At 37.4% G+C, this 21,800-nt stretch overlaps 1 long non-coding RNA gene across 1 annotated transcript; it reads right to left on the bottom strand.

Moving 5' to 3' along the window:
- Window positions 1-14,132: 14,132 nt before the first annotated feature.
- On the bottom strand, window positions 14,133-21,133 carry LOC128868169 (uncharacterized). The gene is made up of 3 exons (XR_008455072.1): window positions 21,057-21,133; window positions 14,517-14,721; window positions 14,133-14,463 (listed from the first exon to the last, which is right to left on the bottom strand). It is a non-coding gene; the product is annotated as an uncharacterized LOC128868169 (long non-coding RNA).
- Window positions 21,134-21,800: the final 667 nt, after the last annotated feature.

Genomic DNA, 21,800 nt, shown 5'->3' on the forward strand with positions numbered 1-21,800 from the left:
CTTACATACGGTGAATTCTGCTGGAGTGACGGTCCTTGGCCGGATATAAATCCGGGTTGTTTCTGTAACGTAGAACCGACTGTCGTGGAAACGTCCTTTAAGTCGTCTAATGCCGTGCTGTCAGTTAAAATCTCAAAATAAAGATTAAATATCAATTGTTTTATAAAACTCCTCAGCTTTATCTCCATCTTGATTAGTTTATCTTCTTCTCTATCCCTCTCTCTCTATCTTTGTCTCTATTTCTCTGCTCTTCTTTACCTTTTTGCTGTACCTTCATCTTTAACCTAACCCAACTTGTTTTGGGCAAAACTGCGAATTGAGACTACGAAATGATATGACGAGTGATATTGCAAGCAAGAGTAGAGTTCGCCAAGAAAGTCTCTTATCACCAATGCTCTTCAATTTATATTCGAAATGTATATTTGAAGAGGCTTTGGCAACAGTCAACTTAGTAACAAAAGTGAACGCCGAAATAATAAACGTAATTAATATATGAGCTGCCGATGGCACCACAATATTGGCTGGCAAAATTAATGATGCAATATCACGTAAAAGAAGTCAGCGAAAAAAGTCTGCAACATGGCCTAAGTATGAACATCCAAAAAACCAAATTCATGGTTGTTTCAAAAAACTCTCAACAAATCACCAACTCAAACATTTATGTATATAACAATCCGGTCCAAAGAGTATCGCGAGTAACTCTTCGAAGTTACTCGATAAATGTTACACAAAACTGAACAGTGTTGCAAGCCACAACGACGTTAGTCTTATTTGGATGCCTGGACATTGTGATATTACAGGGAATGAGTTAGCTGATAAATTGGCTGAAGGCTTTGCAAGTATGCCACTAGTCCCTGAACCCTTTCTAGGTGTCAATTCTGCATCTATTCAACTATGGATTGAGGACTTCATGAGGTCTACCCACAGAGGGCGTTGGTCTGAGTTGAACTCGTGCAGAGTTGCCAAGCGCTTTGTGAAAGAACCAAACAGGAAAACAGCGACCTTTCTCCTAAAACTCAGCAGAAAGGACCTGAGAGTTCTGGTGGGTGCAATCACAGGGCACAACGTCTGTGGTCAGCATATGGCTACCATGGGGGTCGTGGACAGCCCGATATTCCTATCCTGTCTTAAGGATGACGACATTGCAGAGCATTTTCTCTGTAGCTATTCGGCGTTTTCTAGAATCCGACTTAGACTTGGGTTGCGATATACTGAGTGTGGATAAAGTTCATCCTCTTCCTCTCCCGAATCTCTTAAGATTAATCAAAGAGTCCAAGAGATTTGTAAAAGAGTGACCTCAAACTCAAACTAATTTATCCGTCTTACCACCCACTTTTTATCTTTCCTATCTCTATTCTTTCTACTAAAATCTATTCGAATGTAGTACAATGATCTCCTAAATGAGTACTTGGACTTATCCAACCCCCACAAATCTAATCTAATCGCGATTGTAAGTAAGTACCTAGGATGTTGGCTTAGCGAAACTTGGACAAATGACAGAGAAATTTTCGGATTGCAGCAACGAGGGGAGCTTCTTTCAATTACAGGAAAGTTCTTTCCAATAACAGTTTTATCATGAAATTATATCTTCGGAGCCTTAAATCTAAGGTTTGGTACTAGAAAAAGTACAGTGTGGAGGCATGGCCACTATTGGTTACGAGTATAAATAAAGTAGAGGCGTTTGAGATATGGTGCTATCGGGATTAGATGAAAATATCGCGGACAGACAGAGTTAGTTATAAATAAGTCTTAAAGCAACTTAGAAAGGATAGAGCGCTGTTACTAATGATAAAGCGCCGCAAAACCGCATATTTTGGTCGTAGTAGGCGTAGTCCTAATTGTGATTGTGCGAGGTGAAATCGAAGGTAAACGTGGAATTGGAAGCAAACAAATGGCTTGGATATGCAACGTAAGAGAGGGAACAGGATTAATGACTATTAGACAGTTGGGTGAAGCAGCATGAGGCAGAAATATTTCTTTAGTACATCAATAAAATTGTACATATTATATCAATTTAATACTGTGATCGCCTACATTGTTTCAAGAATTCGCAAATAAAGAAGGAGATCTTTATTCTTATTAATGTTTTAAATTTTTTTATGTTTTTATTTATTCATATTATATTAACCTTCACCTTTGTCCCGTTTCAAAGTGGTGCCAAATTGATCACCCTATCGGAAGATTTATAACTTTCCAAATGACGTCGGACGTCAATCATATGCGACACTTATAAGCGACAGTACTCGTATATAAACAGACAAACAATGTAGCGCGTAAAGGTCAAACTAAAGATTTCCATCTCTTAAAATCTTTGATTTTTATTATATAATATGTGACCTGGTCTACGAAAAGGTACCTTACGTGTGAAAACAAGTTTTCGAGAAAACAGCAGTTAAAGTTTAAACTTATAAAAACCCTTGTAACTTTTTTAAATATTAATATTTTTCAATCCAGTTTGGCTTATTTTCTTCAGCATAGATAACAGCATCAATAAAATCACAGAAGCAGTGAAAAACATTTTTTTTATATATAAATAAATAAGAAAAAGTTAATGCAAATCGCAGAAATCGTTTTAAAAAATAAGTTAGCTTTTGTGCCATATTGGATCAGCTAATTTGATTTTTTTAAAGCTCACAACAGATTCGTAATCAGCGACCTCCAAAACCCCCGATCATTTTTTGTAAAAAAATTTTTTAAAGCAGACTTCAGTATCGTATTCATTACACCTTAGACTGTCCTGGAATGGTTCAGTTTTTAATTTGCACAAATTATTGTCTTCGTTATTCTAATTTATATCATGACAAAAAATCAGTCTTTTTCGTATTTGTACTTTTCTTTTTTTTACTTTTAACAAACTTTTAAACAAATTATAGCCTTTCCCACACTATTCGAATCAACAAAAAAGTGAAAAATGATTTTTTGACACGTAAAGTACCTTTTCATAGACCAGGTCACATATAGTAAAGAAATATTCAAAAACGAAATTGATGATTAATTTTTCGCCACATTGCATTAAGAAATTCCCTGTACCTTCATGTTCGATTTTGTCTTTATCTTTTCGTATTTTTATTTTTGTTCATTTATGTATTTCCATTTGCCTTCACTCTGTAATAATCATACTTTAAATCTTATTCCTAAACAGCTGCCTAACACTTTCTTTAATTCAGCATCAATATGAAGGCATACATTTAGGAGGCATAGGTACACGTTTTGCCATTTGTATTAGTGTAATTTTTGTATTGATTTTTTCGCCTCATATGCAATGAACTGATTTGGTTATTTCCCCTTCAGCATCAAAATACCTTGGAAATGTAAAGATTTAAATTTAAGTTTTAGCCGCAAAAGACATGTAAATAAAACAAGCTTTCCTATTTATTTACTAGTATAAGTGTAAGCACAGAAAACCACTTATACGACAACACTTTTTACACACATTCATTCATATATTTTGTAAATTAAAGCATGAACTTCTTTTTTCCCAAAGGCAATGGGACATTAGTGCAGTCTAAACGCTGTCTCGGAGATTAGCACAGCCCGCCAGCCACGCATACACTCTCACTTAGTTAGATTACCGGATATCAAATTAACCCGCATATACTAAATAAATTTGCGTGTGTTCACACGTACATATTTGCGTGTACTTGTATGTGTATATGTTTGGAAAACAACTGCCAACCAGCATCCGTCAGCCAACACTTAAATGTTGAAAATTTTCGCCGCATTTAACATGACAACAGCCATGCAACAAACAACGCGCCACACTCGTGTGCAAAATTTTTTCTACATTCAAATCTAAAAGCATACGAATGTAAGCACGAGCATGCTTGTTTGAATGCTAATGCTTTGCTGTTGTTGTATGAGTACATTAGTGTGGGCTTGCCACATCGCAACCAGCAAGGACAATTTAATTTTAACAAAAAGTTGCGCTGCGCTTTTTTGCTGCAAGCGGTGTTTGGCAAGCAGAGGAGAGAAAATGCAATAAAAACAACAACAGTCAAACTAGAAAAAGTATGTTTGCGGTGTTTTAGTGACACGGAGAATGAGTGTGTGCGAGGATTTTCGTTGTTTGGTTTTTGTCTTTTTTTGTTCTTTTTTTGCCTTTGTAAGGACATGCGAGTATTTTGTGGCTGCATTTAGTTGATTTTTGCCATAGGTGCCTAGAGAAGCTCTGATGATGGGTGATTTTGAATGCTTATGGGCATATGAATGGTCGGGGTACTTACAGCTGTGCACAGACAAAACTATCGGATATTTGTAATAAAAAATACATATTTATCACTCGCAATGGCAGAAAATATTTTATTCAGATTTATGATAAACTTTTTTCTTCATTTTTGAGCAATGTGTGAGTGTCTCGTCAAAAAAAGTAAAATTAAAAAAAAAAATTTTTAAATTTTAAAAATTTGTCTCACTATCCAAGCCAGTCTGGCGCCTGTTTTTCTTCACATTTTTGTAAGACCCGAGGTACTCCTCTACAGAGGCAGGTCACATCAATGAAAGCAGGTGGTAGGCAGAAGAATAAAGTCTAGTAAGCCAGCTTCATGAGGCAGTGTCAGCTCACCGCATTTATATGTACTTTGCTCTCCACCAGTTTCATCCCATCTAAGAAGCCATTTGAGAAGTGAAGCGGTATTGTTGGTGGTGCTATTGCGAGGCGAATGAAATAACAAGCACAAACTGTAACTTAAAGCATACTTATAGGCCTAGAGAATATAGGCACAAACAGCCACTGGTTCGCATTCTTTATTTAAATCTTTTATGTGGCAATTCAATGCATTGGTTTTCTAAGATCCCACTTACACGTTGGAGTTAATATAGATTCCAACGGTACCTGCTTTCTTGGAAAGTAGATGCAGATATTTACATAAAAATTAGTATGTGTACCAGCATCTCTCTTTAAACCTTTCTCACGTAAATATCTTCATAGAACCACTATTTAAATTTTCCAAAAATGTCATCTGACAATCTTGTAAACAATAACCCTGCTTAATTTGCTTCCATGGGATCTTAAGATACAACAGGAAGCAATAAAGCAATGCGTAGACTCCATAAATATGGTTCCTGGCACGAGGACAGATCTGTGGCACACAGAGAAATCTGTAAGATGCTATCAGTGCAGTATCCACTGTTCTTGGCAACTAATTCCACGATCTTATGCTCATAGTTTCATTTGGAAGGACATTTAATATCATATTTACACTGCATGGTCACGGGAGTAATCCAGAGTGCATTCGAAGAACTTTTACGGATATTTTTCTTACAGATAGCCCCAAGAATGATATAGGTTCTCGAGCCTGATGGTACTTAAACGATAGTAATACATTTTTTTACACTATAGAAGGAATGGCAACTGTTTACCAAACAGAAATGTTTGCCATTCAGAAAGTAGCAAAGTGGACAATTGAGATCAGATGGAGCGGGAAAGGCATCGGAGCCTTAGTCACAGTCAGACTACACCGAAGTCCCTCGAGAGTGTAAGCAAGCCTCAACTATGGTTAAAGAATGTAAGAAGCAGCTTAGTTCTGTTGCAAGACGGGTAAGCGTGTACTTATACGGACTCCAGAGCACCGGGTGTTCAAGGAAATGAAATTGTCGATGGATTGACCTACTTTGGAGCAGCGGTTACCCCGCAGGGACCAGAGCCAATAATCGGAATCAGTTCTACAGGGATCATGAATTGAATCAGCGGTTATGTAGTGTTTAGTTGTTTTATGCATTGGTTTATGACAAGCCCGAACAAAAAACTGTCGAACTTTCTCCTAAAACTTGGTAGAAAAAACGTTCGGTTGATGATCGGTATAATTACAGGACACACAACACAACCCATGGGGTCAGCATATGACCACCACTGGCTTCATTAAGAACACGATTTGCCCTTCAAAGGGTGTAACAACGAAGTTGCGAATTTCAGGTTCGCATGTCATGAGAATGAGTGAAATTCGTTCTCTCGAACCGGAGGATATTTTCAAATTTACCAAAGTATCTGGAAAGTTCTCACAGGCCTAACTATTTCTAGCACAATTCTATCCTATCTCTTTCTCTATGTCTCTTCTCCCCTTTCAACTCATTTACCTTCCAGAGCTTTGAATTCAATGGGCTTTTTGGCCTGAGTGTTTTAGGAGTTAATATTCTCTCGGTGCTTCTTGGCTAACCTTTTTCCAAATTTCAAACAATAAATAATGAGATAAAACACAGCAAGAACCCACATTCCTCTATCCTCTTCTTTTACATTTCAACAAAATAATACTTTGCCGTTTTCCCCTTTTTGCTGAGCTATCACAACCACCCATTCTTATATTTTTTAGTCTTAATTTTAATCATTTTTTAAGCCTTATAAAATTATAAATATTATTATGAATAACTACATCTACGCATGTGTATAAGTGTGTGTGAATATACAAAAACATACATATGTACAAATGTTATGTCAAAAACACCGCAGTTATTTATGCATTAGCGCTTAATAATTTAGATTTTTTTCATGACGACGCATTGGGCTTTGCAGTTGAATACAAGTTCGCACAGTTTAAATTATCACACACATACAAGCACCCGTATATAATTATGGTTAAATTGGGTTAAGGTAGTGATAGAAGACCTGAGATGGCTTTGTTAAACCCAGCATGCGGAATGGTGAGGAAGCTTAGGCTGGATAAATTCTACAGAGATGTGTATTCATTTCCTCATTAGAGTAGAAGAAGCTGCTCAATTGCATTCTGTTTAATCCCATTGCTGCAGCGAAACGGTAGGTGGGCGGAGAGTGCTTTTTTCTAAAATCGTCTCGTATAAAATATGTAAATATTTATAGGTTCTCTAACAATAATTTGTTTACAAGAATTAAAAAAATAACTTCAGACTCAACATTCATACATAGATATATAATTACGTGTGTGCACATAAAAGCAAATAAAAACACCTTTAGTGCCCTAAAAATAAAATAATAATAAAACAGAACAAAATATTTCTTTACAAATTAAATTTAAATTAATTTTACTGTGAAATAAACCTTAAGTGATGACGCACTGATGTTGAATTAAATCTAAGTCTGCGACTACCTGACTACTGCAGTGTCTTTCAAGCTGAGTTAGAAGCCAGAAAAGAGGCTGTGTTGAGGGTCAGTTACCCGACCGCTGTAGCACAACCAATCACCATCTGTCTGACAGTCAAGATGCTTCAAAATCTCTACAATGCAACAGCACTTCCTCCAAAGTAACAATTGAGTGCGGGCAAGTTAGCACCATTTGCAAATTTGAACCACTTTCTACGGATGTCTTCCTTTCAAACGCGCTCCGCAGCGTCTACAGTTACAGCCGGCAAATCGACAGTCCGTCAAATGTGACACGGGAATTCACAGCAACAATTGAGGAGCGTAGCAGCGGCGAATTCTACTAAAATTTGCACAGATGACAGTAAATAGGAGGCTGAAGGATGCGGCGCCGCTTTTGTAATTGACTCAAGTAATAGTTGGATGCATCACAAAATCAAACTGCACGAAGTTTGTACAGTATTTCAAGCTGAAACACTTGCCATCGATCGTGCCTTGGAGTGGGCTGAGAAAAATGTGTCAACTAAGAAGCTTTAGCTAGACAGTCGGTTGTACCTCACAGCTGCAGAAGATCGAAACAACAGAAAGCGCTTAATCATATCTTCCGCCTTAAACAACGACGCTCGGTCTATTTTTTCTGGATAAAAGCACATGCCGGGATTGAGGGATATGAGCTCGCAGACATTTATGCCAAAAAAGCAGCAACTGATGATCGAAAAGAAAATTTGCAAACCGTTGCAGCTACGCAAAACGCAAAATACGCTCAGAAGTTGGAGCGGGATGGCAATTTGAGTGTTAGCAAGACACCACTGGCTTAACAAAAAACGTTTTCTTCCGATCTCTAGAAGAAGCCAGAATACGCAGAGAGTTATTTGGCATCACTTTTGGGATGACTCAAATGCCGACAGTACAACAGCACTGTCCATGCGATAATTTAATTGGCTCATTTACTTCGAAAGTGTCCTCGGTTTGCAAGGACACATCACAATGCGATGAGCATCAAGCATTCGGTTACAATCCGTTAGCGAACACCAGCAGCTAATAAAATCACTTCAAAAATCTGTATGCTATATAATTCCTAATATAAAAAGCCCGTTTTGGGTGTTTGGCCGAGCTCCTCCTATTTGTGGTGTGCGTCTTGATGTTGTACCACAAATGGAGGGACCTACAGTTTCAAGCCGACTCCGAACGGCAGATATTTTTTTTTATGAGGAGCTTTTTCATGGCAGAAATACACTCGGAGGTTTGCCATTGCCTGCCGAGGGACGACCGCTATTAGAAAAATGTTTTTCTTAATTTTTGGTATTTCATCGAGATTCGAACCTACGTTCTCTCTGTGAATTCCGAATGGTAGTCACGCACCAACCCATTCGGCTACTGCGACCAATAACAAGCAAATATAAACGTAAAACAATGATTGTTAATAGCTGCTAGCATGAGGAGGAATAGTATAGAACACTTTTCCTTCCGCTGTATAAACTCCTACCTATTTAAGTGAATGACAGACTCGCAATCAGCAACTGTATGCTATATTTCATCGCTTCTCAAGGAGACGAAGTGCTTTCAACACATCTGTACTTAAAGAAGAGACTTAAACCTAATACCTATCGATAAGCCATCCATGAAAATGAGATGACTGGGTCTTCACTTAAGCTTCAAGAAAAAATTGAACGATGAATAGTCACACCGACTGAGTAGACTCGTTTCAGTCGCTTCTGTTTCTTCGGCCATGTATTCGCTGATCGAGACTAGTCCTTGCTTGCTTCATGAAGCATTAAATAAAAAAACTGTATAAACACTGATTACTTATTTACTGTATTGTTAAAAAATTCTTTTGAGGCAAAGCTAGTATTCGATCATCCTTTCTAAGAATTTAAGGACGAAATGTAAAAAAATAGCAAACGTCATCGGCTTTCGCATTTCTTCTTTTCGTTCAATTAATTCCCGGGAAAGGTAAATTTTTAGGTAACTTTTGGTGACAAAATAAGAAAAATTCGATGTGCCACAAATTGCGAAAAATACATCAAACTGATGTGCCACCTCAAATGCGCTGTAAAGGAAAAAGTATTGCAAAATACATTCGTCACGCTGAAGCACAGGACAAATACGCACACAAAAGAATCGAAAAGAAAACTGTGTAATAAATTGCGAAGTATCCTAAATAAAAGTCGAAAGCGGAGAGGTGCGCCTACGAAGCAAATATTAAATGGAAAAATTAAACAAATTGTTGATTGTACATAAGACACAAATACATTCACATACACAACAATATATGCGTGTATATGAAGTAAAAGTATATATGTCAACACATTGACAAAAACACGTACATGGCATGAAAAGATGTATGAAAAATGAAGTATGAAATTGTGTACATAAGCAAAATTGCGCCAGGCTGTGCAAGCAAAGGCACAAAAGCCTACAGGATAAGCGAAAAGTATCCCACGCACACTAACACAGAAAATCACACATAACGTCCATACTTTGTAGGGATAAAGGCGCAATTGCTGTGTATGGCTGTGTATGAGTGGAAATGCGACTGTATACGTGCCGTAGGTCCTGTGGGTGAGCGCTCAAACTGCTCCCTTCGACAACCGAACTTTCAGGTATAATGCTCCAAAGCCGAATTGGAGCTCGCCAGGAGAGGCAGGAGAGTAGCAGCGCAGTGATGCTCATTGTGAAGTGAAGCAGCTATGAAAGTAAGGGCGAATTTACAGGTGAAAGGGACTCAAAAAAACTGGATGAAGTTGCGTGCTTTCTGTCGAATATTTTAGAACGAGAAGAGCCAGCAGAAGAACCATTAAAATAATAAATAAAAAACGCTATCATAAAATTATATCCAAATGGGAATTTTAAAATTATAGATAGTAAACAAAGTGATATTAAAAAACAGAAAGCCTCTTCGTGGGTCATGGCGTATGAGTAACATTTGAAATTAAGTAGGCACATTTCAGTAAAGCAAGCGAGCAACGCTTTTGGAACACATTTTTCGCGTATTCATACACTAAATTTTCACGTTCTATGAACGATCACCACATAAATTAATTTTGTTTTTTCACATTTAACTTTAGAACTCCACGAGAAACGTTTTCAAATTTTCAAATTGCTGATTTTTACATTTCCATTTTATTCACCAACTAATTTTCTTCCCTTCATATTTACACTTCACCACTACATCACTATATCGCTATATTTAAGCTTAACACGAACACATGCTCACTTAAAATACATACACAAGTATGTATGGTAGCACACGCACACGTGCGCACTCATGCACATACACTTTGGAATTTTTTAGCGTCGCGTTCAGCTGCTGCTGCGACTTATTCTAAGTGCTTCTTTTACTAATACATCTGTCGCAGCACATTAACAAACCGTTTTTTCGTTTACAAACCAAACTGCTCGAATGCTCGTTGCGCACTGGATCCGCTGGTACCGTTAGCTGCCGCTCGGCTGGGCGCCAGTGCCGACAGAGCATACGATGGGCCAAAGTGCGACAGGTCGATGTTGGGCATCGGCAAACACACACACACACATTTTCATATTCTCTCCTCCATCTCTCTTTCAATTACGCTCGCTCTCCGCCTCTCTTGCGAGGCATTCACTGTTACTCTGTTGGCAGCTGTTGAGCGGTTAACAGTGTCGTATTGTCTCGCACTATAGCGTAGGCCAGGGTTGTTTCTGTTGCTATTTGAATGCCTGCCTGTTGCTGCTCCGGTTCCGTTTCCGATTAAGTGCTTTTTTTCTGCAATGAGTGTTCGACAATGAGCGCTGCTGTGTCTGTGTTTGTTGGTCGTTATTGTTTGGGAAATTCGGCCAATAGGTCAGCAACGATTTCTGACTGCCAGAAAATGGTCAGCAGGCAACTTTTTTTACATTCAAGTTTGATGGTCTGCTGACTTACCTGTTAACATTTTTGAAATTATTTTGTATGTTAAATAATAGTTTCTTTGAAATATTGGATAGTTCTGAGATACATCTTTTAACTACATCAATTTAAATCAAACTCATTTCTGGTATAGCACACATTTTAAATGTACCCCAAATGGTAGCAGAGACCGGTCCAGGACTGACGAATCTCCAACCACTTGGCAGTAGAGCATTGCTACTGTAGTCCTACAATGAACATAGCAAAATGCATACTGGGGGGCAATCCCCTCCTCTGCATTACACTTCGTCCAGCTCTCGTTAGTCCCTTCGGAGGTAGCTAAATGTGGGATACACGTGGGCCGGACCCATTAGCAATTATATAAATTTGCGCTTCTTTTACTTTTCTTTCTTGTATTCCTTTTTGTTACATTTTTTTTTTCAAGCAAACCGTTTTAAAAAGCGGTGAAATAAATAGTAAAAACAAATAATTATTTGCGCTTACACCTAGTTGTAAAGCTTATGACATGAGCCTGCAAACTTGCATTTTCTTCTTCAACTATTTTTGAGAAGACACTGTATATGAAAAATATTTAAACTAAATATGCTTTTTGACTTACTATACAATACTTACTTTTCATAACCAAAAATTTTAAACCATAAGAGATAAAACTTCTTCATCGTTGTTAGAGGATTCTGAAATAAAATAATTACAACCAAGGCTCATTGATCAGATACAGAGCCGGCGGAAGAGGAAAATTCCGAGTATTGGGCTAGTGAACCATACACCTCAAAAGATTTTCCAGTTGCGAAGGCTTCAAGAAATTTGAAAAATCGAGCAGAAGTCGTATCGAATCGATCTTATAGAGAAGTGATAACTTGGTCGAATATTTCAAAATCTTTTGGAACATTTCTTTTGGGATTGAAAACAGATGTCCTTGTTCTTAGTTAAAGTCGTAGCACTTTAGTAGTTTTCGTCGTCGAGGCAATCGTGGCTAATCGATGCCAAATTTTCCTGAATCCTTGATGCATTTTTCCCATATTACGTCGAATTTCGATTCCCGGGAGTCAATCACATAATATTTCACTTCCTCAACTTTTTGCTACGAATCATTGACGCTATATTCAGAGTTTTGTAAATCCTTGTTCAATATTTCAATTTGCTTTGTTGGCATTTTCCCTCGGTGGTGCCGAATTTTTATTTGATTGCGAAAAATTGGGATTATTTTCGTCTTTTTTATACTTGATGAGGTATTTTTCCATTTTATTAGATTTTCCGGTGCACGAGTAGCACTCAATTTCAAAGGATTTTACCGGCAATGCAATTCGTGTTGACCATAAATACGTATATGAAATGACAATAATAACGAACAGCTGATATACGCATGCACAAAAAGAGAGAGGCTTGAGCATTTACGCTTGTTCAACAAAGGTGACACTTTTAGCTAGGTTAAGTAACATGGAGAGACATTTGAAATGTAAAATTTTGAGAAAATGTTATAGTTTGTTTTGGGTTTCATTAATTTTATTGTTATTCAGATAAAAATTGACCTTTGTTTCAAGATTCCGAGTATTGGAATCTTTATTTATGGACTTTAACGTTCTACACCAAAACTAAAACAAAATACATTGTTTTTAGTTTTTCTCTGCTGCTACTATCTGTTCAACATGCGTCGGTTATAACCTGAATAAAAACACTATATGGCCAAATCAACTTTTTTCTAGGTTTTTTATTTTTTATTTAAAAAAACTCAATAGTATTACTAATTAGTAATTCCTTTTTGATTGAATCCATTTTTTATGAAAAATAGGTTTTTTTTCAAATATGTCTTTTTAACTTTTTATGTTCGAAATTGCTGTATTTATGCATATCAAAGAAAAGAGCGCTTAATCACCTTCAAAACAACAACCATTTTTTACAAATCGGTCCACAATTTTTCTAAATATAAGGTTTTTAATTTTTCGAAGATCTGATCTTTGGTTCCTGTTGAAAGTTAACTCGATTTTTGAGCCACTTCAAACTTCAATTGATTATGCCAAAACTCAATGCAAATACCAATCCAAAATGCAAAATCAATTTTTTTTTTATTTCTGATTAAAAAGTGTGAAATTTTGAGGAAAAATTTTTGTATTTTTCAAAATAATTTACAAAAATGTTGGAAACTTTAGGTTATATGGTTCTTGATGTATTATCAACTACATTTTTAGGCAACAAATTACTATTATATTTTTTAATAAAAAAAAAATTCAACAAAAATAAATAAATAGTCAAATCTTTGTAATGTCTTGCCCCGCTATAATTGCGAACACCGGTGCATATGTCTCTCTTTTGAAAATAACTATAACTTTACCAAATCAAAGTATATTATTTATTTACAAATTTTATTTTCAAGAATTCAAGAGAAAATGATTTCGGACTGACTACCAAAATTATATGAATAAGAATAAAAAAAATTTAAAAGTAACTACATAAATTACGAAGAATTCTGAGTGGAGTAAGAAAACAGAAATGGGTAACCAATAACATCCTGAGTAACATTGAAAGCAAACGAGAAAGCATGAATCGATCTTCAACTTGCCACTTTAAGTTGGTGTTTAGCAAACGTGATGAGTAAGGTGGGTGATTATCACAAGTCTTTCGAGATTCATCTAAAATCAGTCAGACAAAAGAAATTAGTTATATTAATAGATAATCTTGTGCCTGATCGAAGCTTCTTTTCCAAATTAACAATATGGTGGCCTTAGGAAATGTTATTCAGAATTTCAAGAACAAAACGACAATTAATTATTAAAAAATCGAAATTTTTGAAAAAACCCAAGATCTTACCAACCGCTTTTTAAGTTCCAGTGATCACCAGTTCAAAAAACATACTTTTGTTAAAAACGCATTTAAAGTTTTGCTATCGATTTATGTAGAGCTATACGAATTATTTAATTACTTACACTGTGTCATCTATTTCTGGGACATATAATAGTTCTTCAGCCGTCATGGTAGCTTCCAAAATTTCGATTTGCTGTTGCAGCAGGTAGCATTCTACCTATTCGAGCGTTATCATTAGCGCACTTATCTGCCACTGTTGCACGTATGAAGCAGCTGCTGCTAGCTACTTGCTTCGAACGCTCCGGAGCCCACGAGCACCCTTTGTTAATTGTTGAATAACTCGAAAAGTATTTGTCGCATATTATATATTACTTTAACAAAATGAAAAAAAATCCAGTTTTTTAAAAACTCTGACTACTCCTAACGCCTTCACTCAAATACTTAAATAGTTTCAAACATGATAAGATTTTGCTACTGAGTCTGAATCGTCGCAAAAAATTATCAAAACTCTACTTAGCCTAGTACAAAAGGATTTTCGGATTCGCTGATGTCAAATGCGATGCCAATTTTGAATTTGAATTTGAAAAAAACGAGTCCACCATTTTGGATTTTTAATGGTGTGCCCAATTTAATTAATGCGTTTGATTTTCAGTATAAGCAGCCTTGTTTAAGTATCCAAACACTACTGGCACTTCTTCCTCTCATTTCCATTTCTTAGAAAACATTTTGATTCCTGTAAAAAAAGAACTCATAATTTTATGTAAATTTGGAAATTTTGATAGAAACCTTTGGCTTCACAACAGGGCAAACTTGCCAAAATCTACTCTATCGGGGCACTGCTTTAGTCGGCTTTGAGCAGTCTGCATTTTGTTGTACTCTTCAACTTCCTTATGCCTCTCCATTTGTTTCTCCCCCAATGTGTCCAATGTCCTCATGTAATTCATGTCCTGGCAGTTGTCATGGATAGCAGACAGACAGTTAGAACTTGTATCTATAAAAAAGAATAATTATATTGTTTATTAAAATTAAATTCGAAATTTAGGCTTTTAAAAATCATTGCTTGTTCATTGCTTTTTACTTTCATTTATACTTTTCAATGATTAGTAATCCTTTTCTAACTAAAATCTATGACTTGGTTTCCACTTTCTGTTTGTATTAGCCCATTTGGCGAAATTCTTCGATACCAATGGATGACCATCCTCGAAAGTCTACCATCTTCTCTACATTCATATCGCTTTAGGTGTACCTGGTCTGGCGTATTCAGTTAATTCGATGTAATTATATAAAAAACTATTGCAACGACAAAGGCAATGTAAAACAATCTTTAATTAAAAAAAGAATTCATTTAAAACTTTTTGTATAACTACACCTACATACACATCTGCAAAAGCTGCCATTGCCCATTGTTATTTCATTACCTGAAAGAATGTTTTGCCTTCACCTTACAAATATCCTGCAAGCCGTAATATGCTGACAAACGTGTACATATAAGAGCAGAGGAAAAAGTGCACATATCCATGCGTGCTTGTGTGGAAAGTAACTGCATATGATAGCAATGTATAGAGGCAGATGTAACAATATTCATATGTGTGCATTTCAACTGCATTTGCGTTCGCACTACAAATCCTCGTTACAGTCACTCGCAGCGAATTTTCCAATTTTCTCAACACTTTATTTACATTGAGTCCTCTACAGCGACAGCGACAGCGACATCAAAAGCAATGGCACCAAAACTTTACCCTTTAAATGAAGCTCTCACTTCGAACAGTTTTGTGTTCGCGTACCCAGCAAACGTTTAGTGTTGAGTCAGTCCCATTGCAGAAGCTGTGGAGACCATTCAAATAAGGAGGTTGCTCCTTTCTTCGACACTGCTATCTGCCTGTTGGAGGTCTCATAATTTTTTGATAAAGAATTTTATGTTTTTGGAAAAATATTTAGTTTTGTTGTTAAAAATTTTTAAGGAAGAATTTTTAAGTATCCGCTTTCAGATTTGTTTCTTAGTTTTTTCAGTACTAAAGGGTTTTTCAATAAGGGCGGGTAGATGTTGAAATGGAATAAAATGGCGTTTGCTGTGTGGCACGTAGCGCCGTCCTGCTGGAACCACATGTCGTCTAGGTCCATTTGGTTCAATATGGGCCATAAGAAATTGGAAGGGCCACCACGTCTACCGAAAAATGGGCGCAATGCGCGCAACGTTTGCGTTAATGAACACTCATTTTGATAATAAAGTTTTATCATTTGAACGTGCTGTTCAATCGTGTATCAATCCTACTGGGATTCCTATAACTTTTGGAGTTATACTAAAACAACTACAGAACGGACTAATGAAAAATAGAGCACTATAAAAGAAGTGCCTTCGTATCTAAATACGCATGCCTTAACCAAAAACTACAATAAATTTATCCTCGAATAGCCAGGCGGCCATTAAATCAATGAATGCGGCTATACTAAGATCAGAGCTTGCCCAGGAATGGGGGGCAGCTCTAAATCAGATTAGTGTCGTATTCAAGGTTAGCCTTATCTGGGTTCCGAGGCACAGAAATATTGAGGGAAATCGTAATATTCCGAAACAACATTATCCAAGAGACTAATAGGTCAATGACAGATGAAGGCACATGCGTATCAGCTAAGTTACTATGGCCACAAATAAATAAGAAAACGACAAAGGAACTGCATAGCCTTTCAAGAAAAGGTCGTCGCTTGAATAACCGGTCATTGGCTACTTAGCAGACTTTTTTGAGATTAAGAGTTTTCTCCCGAGAATATTGTGGAAATTGTATAGATGAGGAAGAAGAAGAAACAGTTCAGTACTTTCTTTGTAATTCTCCAGCCTTAGGGCAGGTTTTCAAAGTAGATACTTTTTCAATTCTCTTACGGAACTGTCTGCGGTGGGAATGGGACATCCTGCGCTTCACAAGTGCTACAAAATGTTTCCACGATGAAAAATAAATGGCGTTCCCGTGGTATCACAATGGAACTGTAAGATTTACGTGAATGGGTCATACAGACCGAGTACCATAATAACCTAACCTAAGAAATGTATACAGCGGCTCTTCGATTTTAGTTGATGCTGATTTTTCCCATAAAGAATATTACTTTGCGTTTCACATGGAATGACTTTCAAAATCCACACACATTGCACTGCCGTGAAATATGCGTGAAATTTCGTATCTATCTCAGAAAACACGTTTTTTTTGTTGTTCAAAGGTAGCTTTATTCATCAACCTAATTTCCAACGAGAGCAACTCAATTATTTCAGCACCGCTCTAGTGTTTCAATACCACTTTTTTAGAACGATTTATCTTTTGCCTCAAAATAGGACACAGTTTCAGCGATAACCTCTTCATTCGAGCGAAATTTCTTGCCGATGAGCACTTTTTTTATAAGTAGGTCTATGAAACGCCGCTGGGAGCTAAACCTGGCGAATATGGTCGATGTGGGAGCAATTTGAAGTTAAATTCATGTAGTTTTTCCATTGTTTTGATTGACTTGTGACATGATCGTCTTCTGTACCATATGCGGGCGTTTCTTTGCAATTTTGGCCCTCAAATGCTCTAAAGTCAAAGTATGTTAGTACCCAGTTCTCGCAGTGAAAACACCGAGCAACATACCTGTACCAGCAACATTTTCTGACACCAATTTAAAATTTTCTCAATTGCTCCTGGGGCGCTGCTCATAAATTTGATATTTCTTCTTATTTTACAATCAATATTGCTAGCAACATTTCACGGCAAATAAAATGTATGTTAGTGGCAAAATTCCACGGCCTATACAGAAAAATCTTTGTGTCCAATTAGAGAATGATATTTTTTATCAATCAATTTGAGGTCTTAAAATCTTCAAAGTATCGAGGATTGGTGATTGTTGGGTAGTTTGACATACATACCTATACACATTTTCACATACATACACATGGTAGATATGAATACTCTCATTTGCAATATGTTTTTAAGTGTTTGCTGGCATATGACTGAGCGACAGTTGCTGCCAGTCCACAACCAGTTAGACTCTTCATGTAAGTACGAATATGTAGTGGACATACATACATGTACATAGCCACTATCAGCTCAAAAAATATCGAAGTAGGTTTGCGCTTCATATGCACACTTTTGACATTTAATTTGGTAATAAGAGTTGTGTTATTTTAATATGGCTTAAAACTGTTTGTTCTATTTAAAGAATTCACTAGTGTCGAACTAGTCCATTTATACAAAAATTGTAACCACTAATAGTTCACGTTTTATTTCCATACAATAAGTTGGATGAACTGTGAAGTATCAAATTAAGCAGATTCTGATTCCAGTGTCTAAAGCTCGAACTAAAGCTTCTAACTAATATTAAATGTGAGTTCCAATACAGTCTGCAAGGTGTTTACGTAGCTCCGAGCCAATTTCAGATTTGACAAATTATTTCTATACAAAACATAAGCGTAAATTTACAGGTGCTGCTGTTGACTTTCAACTGATTTTAATTAATGTGGTAGTAATACCCGGCCTGCATTACTGCGGGCAAATTCTTTTTTTGTTGAATAACTGCAAATTGCTTTTTTTTAAGCTTAAGTCTAATTGTTTTTACTAATAAAAATGGATCATTGGTGAATCGTTTTGATGTATCTCAAACGAGCAGTTCCTTGCAGGTAATTCTTGTTTTAGAAATTTTTTTTTTTCAAAATTTACCTATTCAACCCATAAATAAGACTTTTTAGAAATATTTCGTTGCATGGAGAGTAATATTTTTAAGACAAAAATTACTTTTTTTCTTCTTCTGGATTGGCGCAAAAACCGCTTACGCGATTTTGGCCGAGCTTACCAAAGCGGCGACTAACCGGCACCAATTAGACACACCAATTGAAGCCAAGTCCTTCTTCACCTGCTTTGCAAAGCAGAGGAGGCTTTCGTCTTCTTCTGCTACCATCTGCTGGTATCGCATCGGCTACTTTCAGAGCCGGAGCGTTTGTATCCATTCGGATGACATGACCCAGATAACGGAGAAGCTAGGTGTTTATTTGCTGCACTATGTCCATGTCGTCGTAAAGGTCATCGTTTCATCGCCTGCGATATTCGCCGTCACCAACGTGCAAAGGACCAAAAATCTTCCACAGAGTCTTTCTTTCAAACACTCCAAGAGACGCCTATACGATAAGACGGACATGATGCAAGCCTTGTAAAGTGTTAGTTTTGTTCGTCGATAGAGGACTTCACTACTCAATTGCCTACTTAGTTCAACGTAGCATTTGTGACAAGAGAGATTCTACGTTGGATTTCAAGGCTGACATTGTTATCGGTATTATTGCTGGCTCCTAGATAAACGAAGTATCTTTCCACCTCTACATTATAAATGTCAACAGAGACGTGGGTCGCTACGCAAGTGCGCTGACTGTTTGTTTGATGACAGCAGGTACTTCGTTTTGTCCTCGTTCATCACCAGATCCAGGTCCCGCTTGATGTGACGTCTATACAACGAGAACCCTCTGAAGTTTGATAGACGAGTTTGTGGTCTCGCAAGTAATTGTCATTATGCGCAGTAGGTATGCTGGAATTTCGAGCATTTGCTCTAAGGCGGCTATTACGTCCGCCCGCCTTACGCTATGGATGGCGTTCCTTACACATAAGGACTATGTGTCTGGATAGAATATTACCCCGTTGCGCTGCTCCTACGCTATTTATGACAGTTTCGATTTCCCCTATTATAGACTTTCCGCGTATTGCTGATAGTCCCTCGGCGTTATCTACGGGTGTGGTCAGTCGAGGCTTGATCCGTCTGCTGTGTCGAGCATAAATAATGGCCGATATACTGATGGGACGTTCGGGTTGCCTTTCTCCTTGCTTATTAGCACGAGCTGCTGCTTTTTCTAGATTTCTGGGAAAATTCAATATCTTATACAAACGTTGTATATGCCTAGTAAGACTTGTGGTCGCATTTTTACGATCTTCTGCGTGGTATTCCTTACGGTGCTGGTGCCTTGTTGATTTGTCACGCTTATTTGACACTCAATGCCAACTATGATTTCGTTACTTAGAAAGAGTTATTTTACAATTTTATCCATCGTGCTCTTAATTCCGTTGTAGGTAGCCTGACTCCCAATTTCTTCATCACAATCTTGTACCCAAGTCCCAGGAGTCCCTATTTAGATCTGCTTAAAGTTTCTCCCATTTTTCTTTCTTGCTTCTTGCAATATTGGCCCCTAGCTGCTTTTCCCCACTCTTTTTTTCCTCTGCATCTACATTGCCTTTCCCAGTTTATCTGATTCTAGTGTATTTTCATCTGAGGCGAAGACAGCCACGTCTTAATACAGTTATTTCTCAGTCCACCAATGAACTGAACTTTTACGTTTGATGCAAAGCATTTCTTCTATGGCGTTTTTAAAGATTGTGTCTCAATGGGAATGTGCATCAACGATGGCACAGCGTGGCTGAGTTTTCATACATTCCATTTTCCGATACCACTTTTCTTTAAATTTGCACCGGATGTTCCCCTATTTTCCGCTCCGAAGGAAATCTATTGGTGGTCGCTGCCTATAAAGTCTTCGAGGACCTTCCGTGTCTTTACTACTGCAGCAATGCGATCACATACGAGCGTGATGGTGTTGCTTCTTCGCAACGGAGTCTTCTAAATGCTCCCGTACACATATACAGACCGTCATATCCAGAACTCTCCCACTCGATGGCTCGATGGCGGTTACCGATCATCCGATTCGGCGATCCATATCCTAAAAGTCATCTAATTTGTTTCGGATTTCTTCGATGTTATCGTTGGGCATTCGAAAGCAATTTATCAGTGCGTTTGTTGGATGCGCGCCTACTCAAAACAATTTCCGCTCCCGTTTACTGATATGTCTACCCACTTCCTGGGGGAGCCACAGTGCCGCAGTGCCAGTGGGAACCTCCAACCAATTGGCGGTATCTTTCTCGTTTGTATCGCTCACTGATTATAACAACGTCGGGGTTTTTCTCTGCTAACAGTTATGATAGCAAGGCGTCGACGGTTTCGCTTTTGTGCATGTTTGCTTGTAGTATAATTATTTTACGCTTTGGCTCTTATATTCCGCGCATCTTCCCCATTCCGGTATATGATCAATCGAGCTCTGATTTGCTTCAGAGTACAAACAGCATTTTGGGGTTTTGGTTCACTCATTGAGCTTATGGATCGATTCGCCGCACCTAATGCAAAAAACCTGGCACTTTCTGTTGGGCCCTCTACAATTCCATGTCAGGTGACTATGACATTTAAAAAATGTTAATTCAACCAGATAAAATTCAGGTGCAAAGCGCACTTTGCATTTTATTTAATACAAAAGAAATAATTTACATATTCAATAACACTTACGAACAGACCACCCATTAACACTTGTCTACTCAGAACCTAATCACCGCTGACTATTCAAAAATTGTTTCACCTCAAACGCCACTATTGCATTTGATAACGGCTTCCTTTGTTCGCGTTTATCAGCTGCAAACAATTTCGACTCCCACAGCACTTGCTGTTCAGTATATGTGTGAGTGTATGCACATTGAAGTACGTGCTTTCTTTCGTAGTCATAAATGTCTATGTATGTGTGTGTTTATGTGTTTGTGTGCACGAGCAAATGTTATTTAGACACCGTCACATGTGAACATTGAGATCCCCCTTGATTTACGGTTAAAAGTGGCATTTCATCGTTCAGCTATTTGTCACTCCTACATTTGTCTCAACTACATACATATATACCTACAAATATATATTTTTATCACGAGAGCGTTTGCTAATTTTAGCAGTCCGAGCTATTATCTATCAACCAAGTTCATTATAAAGATATTTTGCTTGTCATCCCAAGACTCTTCAGATCTTTGCATACTAATTGCACGTGTTTCATTTGCATAACTGTTTACACTCACGTATAAGACTGCAGAAGAGCAGAGAGAGAGTATTTCACAAAAATATTTACACTCTCGTCACCAACAACTCTGATCCCCAGCTAACTCTTTGCTCAAATGTGTGTATGTATGTAGATCTCTACAGTAAGAAGGAAACAGATTTTGTTTTAAAGCTTTTGGTAACGCACGTGTGATTAAGTTTAATCAAAAAGCCCCT

This window comes from Anastrepha ludens, chromosome 6 (assembly GCF_028408465.1).
Source record: "Anastrepha ludens isolate Willacy chromosome 6, idAnaLude1.1, whole genome shotgun sequence".
Classification (NCBI taxonomy): Eukaryota; Metazoa; Arthropoda; class Insecta; order Diptera; family Tephritidae; genus Anastrepha; species Anastrepha ludens.